The sequence below is a fragment of the Lipotes vexillifer genome, unplaced genomic scaffold, assembly GCF_000442215.2.
Source record: "Lipotes vexillifer unplaced genomic scaffold, Lipotes_vexillifer_v1.1 scaffold591, whole genome shotgun sequence".
NCBI lineage: Eukaryota > Metazoa > Chordata > Mammalia > Artiodactyla > Lipotidae > Lipotes > Lipotes vexillifer.
In genome coordinates, this window is record NW_006791954.1 from 5,125,446 (window position 1) to 5,133,230 (window position 7,785).

At 39.1% G+C, this 7,785-nt stretch overlaps 1 pseudogene; it reads right to left on the reverse strand.

Moving 5' to 3' along the window:
* Window positions 1-447: 447 nt before the first annotated feature.
* LOC103072977 (ribonuclease P protein subunit p30 pseudogene) lies at window positions 448-1,287 on the reverse strand (annotated as a pseudogene).
* Window positions 1,288-7,785: the final 6,498 nt, after the last annotated feature.

Consider the following 7,785-nt stretch of genomic DNA (forward strand, 5'->3'; position numbering starts at 1 on the left):
TGACATGGGGCTCAGAACCTTCATTCCAGTGGGTGGACTTCTGTGGTATAAGTGTTCTCCAGTTTGTGAGTCACCCACCCGGCAGTTATGGGATTTAATTTTATTGTGATAGCACCCCTCGTACCGTCTCACTGCGGCTTCTCCTTTGTCTTTGGATGTGGGGTATCTTTTTTGGTGAGTTCCAGTGTCTTCCTGTCGATGATTGTCCAGCAGCTAGTTGTGATTCCGGTGCTCTCGCAAGAGGGAGTGAGAGCACGTCCTTCTACTTTGCCATCTTAATCTCTCAGGTTTTGTTATTTTAATGGCTTAAATATAAGACTGCTTTTACAGACTACTGATATCTAGCTCCAAGTGAAAATAGTGAATCATAAGGAGGTTCCAATTCTGTTGTGGCTGATGGATTCTCAAATGGCAGAAGGGAGTGTTGACAGAGAAGGGGGACTCATCTCAGTCCTCACACTTGGCTTTCTTGCAGGCTGGAAGAGAATCATCATCTACTTCTGATATCCGAGATTTCTTCACCATGAAAATAATTCCAAAAGCAGTTTTTCTAGTTTCTCCCTCCATGCAGAAGCACCGCTTGGCAGTTGGTGGACACTGCAGCCTTGGTGTCACTTTCCAACAGCCCAAACAGCAACTGTAAGTTTGCCACATGGTATGGGCCTCTTATTTCTAAAGGCCTTTCAGCCGCACTAGATATAATTACATTCTTTCCTGTGCAGACCTGCATCAAATTGAGGGCGTTGGAAACTGTGTACCTTCTCATTGTGGAGTCTCTGACAGGGGGGCTATAGACAAGTTCAAAGCCCACACCTCACTCAATTGCCACTTTAATAGGGGGTCTTTTGAAGTAAAATGGTAGCTTCTCTGTCATAGTTATGCAGACTAAATCCACATCTAAATGTGGACAAGCAATATGAAAAAGTTTTTCTGTCTTCAAAAAACTGCAACGATATCGTACAGCCGGACTCTTAAAGAAGTTGATCTCAAAACATTGCAGTGAGACGGATCTGAAACAGTAATTGTCAGTCTAGTTAAAATCTTAATTGGTTTTGATTTTCCCTGTACAATTGGCAAAGTTATAAAGAGTTCAGAAACGGCTACTGGTTTTTCAGTTTCCTGTTTCGTTTCCTTAAATTCAACAACATGATTGATGGCAACAACTGAATAGCCCAGGTGAGCGGCATTCTCCACGAGCCGGTGCAGCGCCTTCAGGTCAGAGCCCTCCCACAGGTCCAAATCCACAAACGCCGCCACGCCTACAGAGCTTAATGTTGAATCAGACATTTCGTAAAGACAACATTTCTAACTTTGAAAGAAGCCATGATGCTCTGACTGATTTAACTCTTAGTTGAAATTTATTTTTATTTTTTAACTTTTATTTATTTATTTATTTATTATTTATATTATGGCTGCATTGGGTCCTTGTTGCCGCGTGTGGGCTTTCTCTCGTTGTGGCGAGCGGGGGCTACCCTTTGTTGCAGTGTGCCAGCCTTTCATTGTGGTGGTTTCTCTTGTTGTGGAGCATGAGCTCTAGGCATGCGGGCTTCAGTAGTTGTGGCTCGCGGGTTCTAGAGTGCAGGCTCAGTAGCTGCGGCGCACGGACTTAGTTGCTCCACGGCATGTGGGATCTTCCCGGACCAGGGCTTGAACCGTGTCCTCTGCATTGGCAGGTGGATTCTTAACTACTGCACCACCAGGGAAGCCCAAATTTTATTTTTATTTTTGATGGAGACTTGAGCAAGAAAAAGGAATAGAAAGAAGCAAAATGGTTGAAAAATGAAGTGAATGAAATGACCTGGCATTAGTTAGCCCTGGGAAGTGTACAGTCAGAGGAAAATCAGTTGATCCTCACTTTATTTCTGTAAATAGTGAGAGCGTCTTGTCATAAGGGCTCCCCTGGGACAGGAAGTTGTTTCTCTCTTGCTTCAAAGTGGCAAGCAGGGCTGTGTGTCCTTCATTCAGAACTTCTTGAGAATCTATTACAATAGGTCTGATGCTGTGAAAGACAATGGGGCTCAGAGATGACCAAGACACTCCATGATGCCAAGGAGGCTGTAGCCTAGTTGGAGAAGCTGATTAATGTCAGTAATTATAAATCAGTCAGTGTAAGTGTTAATGAAAAGTTCAGGATATAGAGGAGAGATTCCCAAGTACAACTGGATGAAAGGGAGTTAGTAGATGTTATCTGTTGGTGGCCACATGCCAGTGCAGTGCCCAACCAGCCAGGCAACCCGAAGGGACGTGGGGGACAGCCAGTGCATCCTGAGAATGCAGTAATGAGTGACTTGTGGGCAAGTCACATACTATAAGCCTGAGAATTAATTCATTTATTCCACAAATATTTATTCAGTGCCTACTACGAGTGTGACATTGTTCTAGGTCATAAGGATATTTCAGCGAGCAAAACAGACACAAATTTCTGTTTATGGAGCTTCATTCTAGCTAGAAATGTATCTAGAGGGATTGTATTGTATCAGTCAATTGTATTGATACATCCAATTGTATCATTGCAACTAGAGGGATATAGACAAGAGCCATATAAGTAAATTATAAGATAATGTGATACAATTCTACTAGGAAGGTAAAGAAGTGGGAACTGGGGGTCCCAGGTTGTATAAGAATCCTGTATCATCTTTCACAATAGGAATTTGGGTCTTTAATATCTTAAGTTGCATAATCAAGAAATAGCAGTACAAGCATGTTCTTTAGAAATATACAGGTTAATACCAGAAACAGTTAAATGATTTTGGAGAGGAAGATTCAGGAGTGGGGAGACCAGGGACTGCTATTGTTTAGTATGAGTCTTGTAGGATATTTGATGTTCTACACATTTATTCATTCATTCACTCACTCATTCATTCATTTATTCACAATATTTATAAATACTTTAAGTGTGTGCTAGACCTTGTTGTAGGCACTGGGGATAGAGCAGTAAGCACCCCTCCCCCCCCAAAAAAAAAACAGAAAAATAAAACCCCTAAGTTTCTGCCCTCATGGAAATTAAATTCAGAGGAGGGGGCCAGAGGTGAAGAGAGCATCTCAGAGGATGACCCATGCTATGGAGACAAATGAAGGGGCCTGGATTTAGGGTTGGTGTTGGGGACGGTGCATTTGTGTATAGAGTAATTAGGACTGGCTTCACTGGAAGTGATAGTTGAATGGCGTGAGGGACCTTCCAAGGGCAAAGGTCCAGAGGTGTGAGAGTGGGTGGAGCAGCGGGTGGCTCAGAGCTGGTGCTGTAGGATGGAAGGGAGAGTGGTAGGAAAGGTCAGAGGTAAATGGTGATGCAGTGCAGACGGCTTTGTCTTGCAAAGACTCTGGCTTTTACTCTGTGTAATATGGGAAGCCATTGAACTTTGTAGAGTGATCCCCTATATAGTTAAAAAGAGATTTATACACTACACATTATAAATACTGATTTTATTTTTTTCCCAATTCTTTTTTAATTGAATTATATTTGATTTACAACGTTGTGTTAATTTCTGCTGTACAGCAAAGTGATTCAGTTATATATTCTTTTTTTAAATATTCTTTTCCATTATGGTTTATCATAGGATATTGAATATAGTTCCCTGTGCTATACAGTAGGACCTTGTTGTTTATCCATTCTGTATATAATAGCTTACATCTGCTAACCCCAACCTCCCACTCCATCCCTCCCCCAACCATCTCCCCCTAGATAAATACTGACTTTAAATTAACAGAATAGATAATATACTACCTTTTCAAATGTATATTTTTTCTTTATAATCATTATTTGAGAAGAGGAAAGTAGTATCAGTGGTAACAGACACACCCAGTTTTGAATGCAAAGAAATTAAATAAAAGCTAAAGAACAAATTAGTAATGATTCAGAGTGAGGCCCTTAACATCTCCCAAATGGGGTCAGGAGCTTAGACTCTGGAAACCCAGGCAGAGCCTGAGCAACTGGAATTTCTTTTCATTCATGCATCCACCCAGTCCATCTATCCTTCCATCTGCCCCTCTGTTCACTTGAAATTACGAGACTTAGTGTCATCCAGGTACAAATATGAGTAAGCCTCTTCTCCCCTCGAGGATTCACAGCCTAGGCAGAGATGCTAGCTTAGGGCTTGCAGGTGGATGTACATGGAAGCACCTGGCAAAAGTGGAAAATAGGTGGGGCATGGAACACACAACAGTATATTGTGCAACAGATGCCATCTGGCAGAGATGGTATTCTCATCACAACAGAGTGGTACTTGGTACTGGAGCAACTTTCACACTCCCTAGAAAAATGCCTTTCGAGGCTATTCACAGCCTTTGCCTTTATTCCATGATCACCAAACAACTTTCTGATATCTAGTTTAGTTTGTTGGCACATTGATCATGAGACAAAGGTGCAACAGGTAATGGGAAAAGCACCAGCACCAACACCACTTCCACTGAAAATGAATAAGTTCAGATTCCATGGAGAAACCAAAAGCTTTGCAGACAAGCAAAAGCTAAGAGAATTCAGCACCACCAAACCGGCTCTACAACAAATGCTAAAGGAACTTCTCTAAGCGGGAAACACAAGAGAAGAAAAGGACCTACAAAAAAAACCCCATAACAATTAGGAAAATGGTAATAGGAACACACATATCAATAATTACCTTAAATGGGAATGGATTAAATTCTCCAACCAAAAGACACAGCCTCGCTGAATGGATACGAAAACAAGACCCATGTATATGCTGTCTACAAGAGACCCACTTCAGACCTAGGGACACATACAGACTGAAAGTGAGGGAATGGAAAAAGATTTTCCATGCAAATGGAAATCAAAAGAAAACTGGAGTAGCAATACTCATATCAGATAAAATAGACTTTAAAATAAAGAATGTTACAAGAGACAAGGAAGGATGCTACATAATGATCAAGGGATCAATCCAAGAAGAAGATACAACAAATATAAATATATATGCACCCAGCATAGGAGCACCTCAATATATAAGGCAACAGCTAACAGCTATAAAAGAGGAAATCGACAGTAACACAATAATAATGGGGAACTTTATAACACCTCACTTACACCAATGGACAGATCGTCCAAACAGAAAATTAATAAGGAAACACAAGCTTTAAATGACACAATAGAGCAGATAGATTTAATTGATATTTATAGGACATTCCATCCAAAAACAGCAGATTACACCTCTTCTCAAGTGTGCATGGAACATTCTCCAGGATAGATCACATCTTGGGTCACAAATCAAGCCTCAGTAAATTTAAGAAAATTGAAATCATATCAAGCATCTTTTCTGACCATAACGTTATGAGACTAGATATCAATTACAGGGGAAAACCCGTAAAAAACACAAACACATGGAGGCTAAAGAATATGTTACTAAATAACAAAGAGATCACTGAAGAAATCAAAGAGGAAATCAAAAAATACCTAGAGACAAATGACAACAAAAACATGATGATCCAAAACCTATGGGATGCAGCAAAAGCAGTTTTAGGAGGGAAATTTATAGCAATACAAGCCTACCTCAAGAAACAAGAAAAATCTCAAATAAATAGTCTAACCTTACACCTAAAGGAACTAGAGAAAGAAGAACAAACAAAACCCAAAGTTAGTAGAAGGAAAGAAATCATGAAGATCAGAGCAGAAATAAATGAAATAGAAACAAAGAAAACAATAGCAAAGATCAATAAAACTAAAAGCTGGTTCTTTGAGAAGATAAACAAAATTGATAAACCATTAGCTGGACTCATCGAGAAAAAGAGGGAGAGGACTCAAATCAGTAAAATTAGAAGTGAAAAAGGAGAAGTTACAACAGACACCGCAGAAATACAAAGCATCCTAAGAGGCTACTACAAGCAACTCTATGACAATAAAATGGACAACCGGGAAGACATGGACGAATCCTTAGAAAGGTATAACTTTCCAACTTCCTGAACCAGGAAGAAATAGAAAATATGAACAGACCAATCACAAGTAATGAAATTGAAACTGTGATTTAAAATCTTCCAAAACTCAAAAGTCCAGGACCAGATGGCTTCACAGGTGAATTCTATCAAACATTTAGAGAAGAGCTAACACCCATCCTTCTCAAACTCTTCCCAAAAATTGCAGAGGAAGGACCACTCCCAAGCTCATTCTATGAGGCCACCATCACCCTGATACCAAAACCAGACAAATGTACTACAAAAAATGAAAATTACAGACCAATATCACTGATGAATATAGATGCAAAAATCCTCAACAAAATATTAGCAACAGAATCTAACAACACATTAAAAGGATCATGCATCATGATCAAGTGGGATTTATCCCAGGAATGAAAGGATTCTTCAATATATGCAAATAAATGTGATACACCTTATTAAAATATTGAAGAATAAAAACAATATGATCATCTCAATAGATGCAGAAAAAGCTTTTGACAAAATTCAACACCCATTTATGATAAAAAGTCTCCAGAAAGTGGGCATAGAGGGAACCTACCTCAATGTAATAAAGGCCATATATGACAAACCCACAGCAAACTTCATTCTCAGTGATGAAAAACTGAAAGCATTTCCTCTAAAATCAGGAACAAGACAAGGATGTCCACTCTCGCCACTATTATTCAACATAGTTTTGGAAGTCTTAGCCATGGCAATCAGAGAAGAAAAATAAATAAAAGGAATACAAATTGGGAAAGAAGAAGTAAAACTGTCACTGTTTGCAGATGACATGATACTATACATAGAGAATCCTAAAGATCCACCAGGAAACTACTAGAGCTAATCAATGAATCTGGTAAAGTTGCAGGATACAAAATTAATGCACAGAAACCTCTTGTATTCCTATACACTAATGGTGAAAAGTCAGAAAGAGAAATTAAGGTAACACTCTCATTTACCACTGCAACAAAAAGAATAAAATACCTAGGAATAAACCTACCTAAGGAAGCAGAAGACCTGTATGAAAGAACTATAAGACACTGTTGAAAGAAATTAAAGGTGATACAGACAGATGGAGAGATATACCATGTTCTTGGATTGGAAGAATCAACATTGTGAAAATGACGAAAATGACTATACTACCCAAAGCAATCTACAAATTCAATGCAATCCCTATCAAATTACCAATGGAATTTTTTACAGAACTAGAACAGAAAATCTTAAAATTTGTATGGAGACACAAAAGACCCCGAATAGCCAAAGCGGTCTTGAGGGAATAAAGTGGAGCTGGAGGAATCAGACTCTCTGAATTCAGACTATACTACAAAGCTACAGTAAGCAGGACAATATGGTACTGGCAGAAAAACAGAAATATACATTAATGGAACAGGATAGAAAGCCCAGAGATAAACCCATGTACCTGTGGTTAACTAATCTATGACAAAGGAGGAAAGGATATAAGTGGAGAAAAGACAGCCTCTTCAATAAGTGGTGCTGGGAAAACTGGACAGCTACATGTAAAAGAACGAATTTAGAACACTCCCTAACACCATACACAAAGATAAACTCAAAATGGATTTAAGACCAGACACTATAAAACTCTTAGAGGAAAACCTAGGAAGAACACTCTTTGACATAAATCACAGCAAGATCTTTTTTGACCCACCTCCTAGAGTAATGGAAATAAAAACAAAAATAAGCAAATGGGACCTAATGAAACTTCAAAGCTTTTGCACCACAAAGGAAACCATAAACAAGATGAAAAGACAACCCTCAGAATGGGAGAAAATATTTGCAAACGAATCAATGGACAAAGGATTAATCTCCAAAATATATAATCAGCTCATGCAGCTCCATTTTAAAAAACCAAACAACCCAATCTGAAAA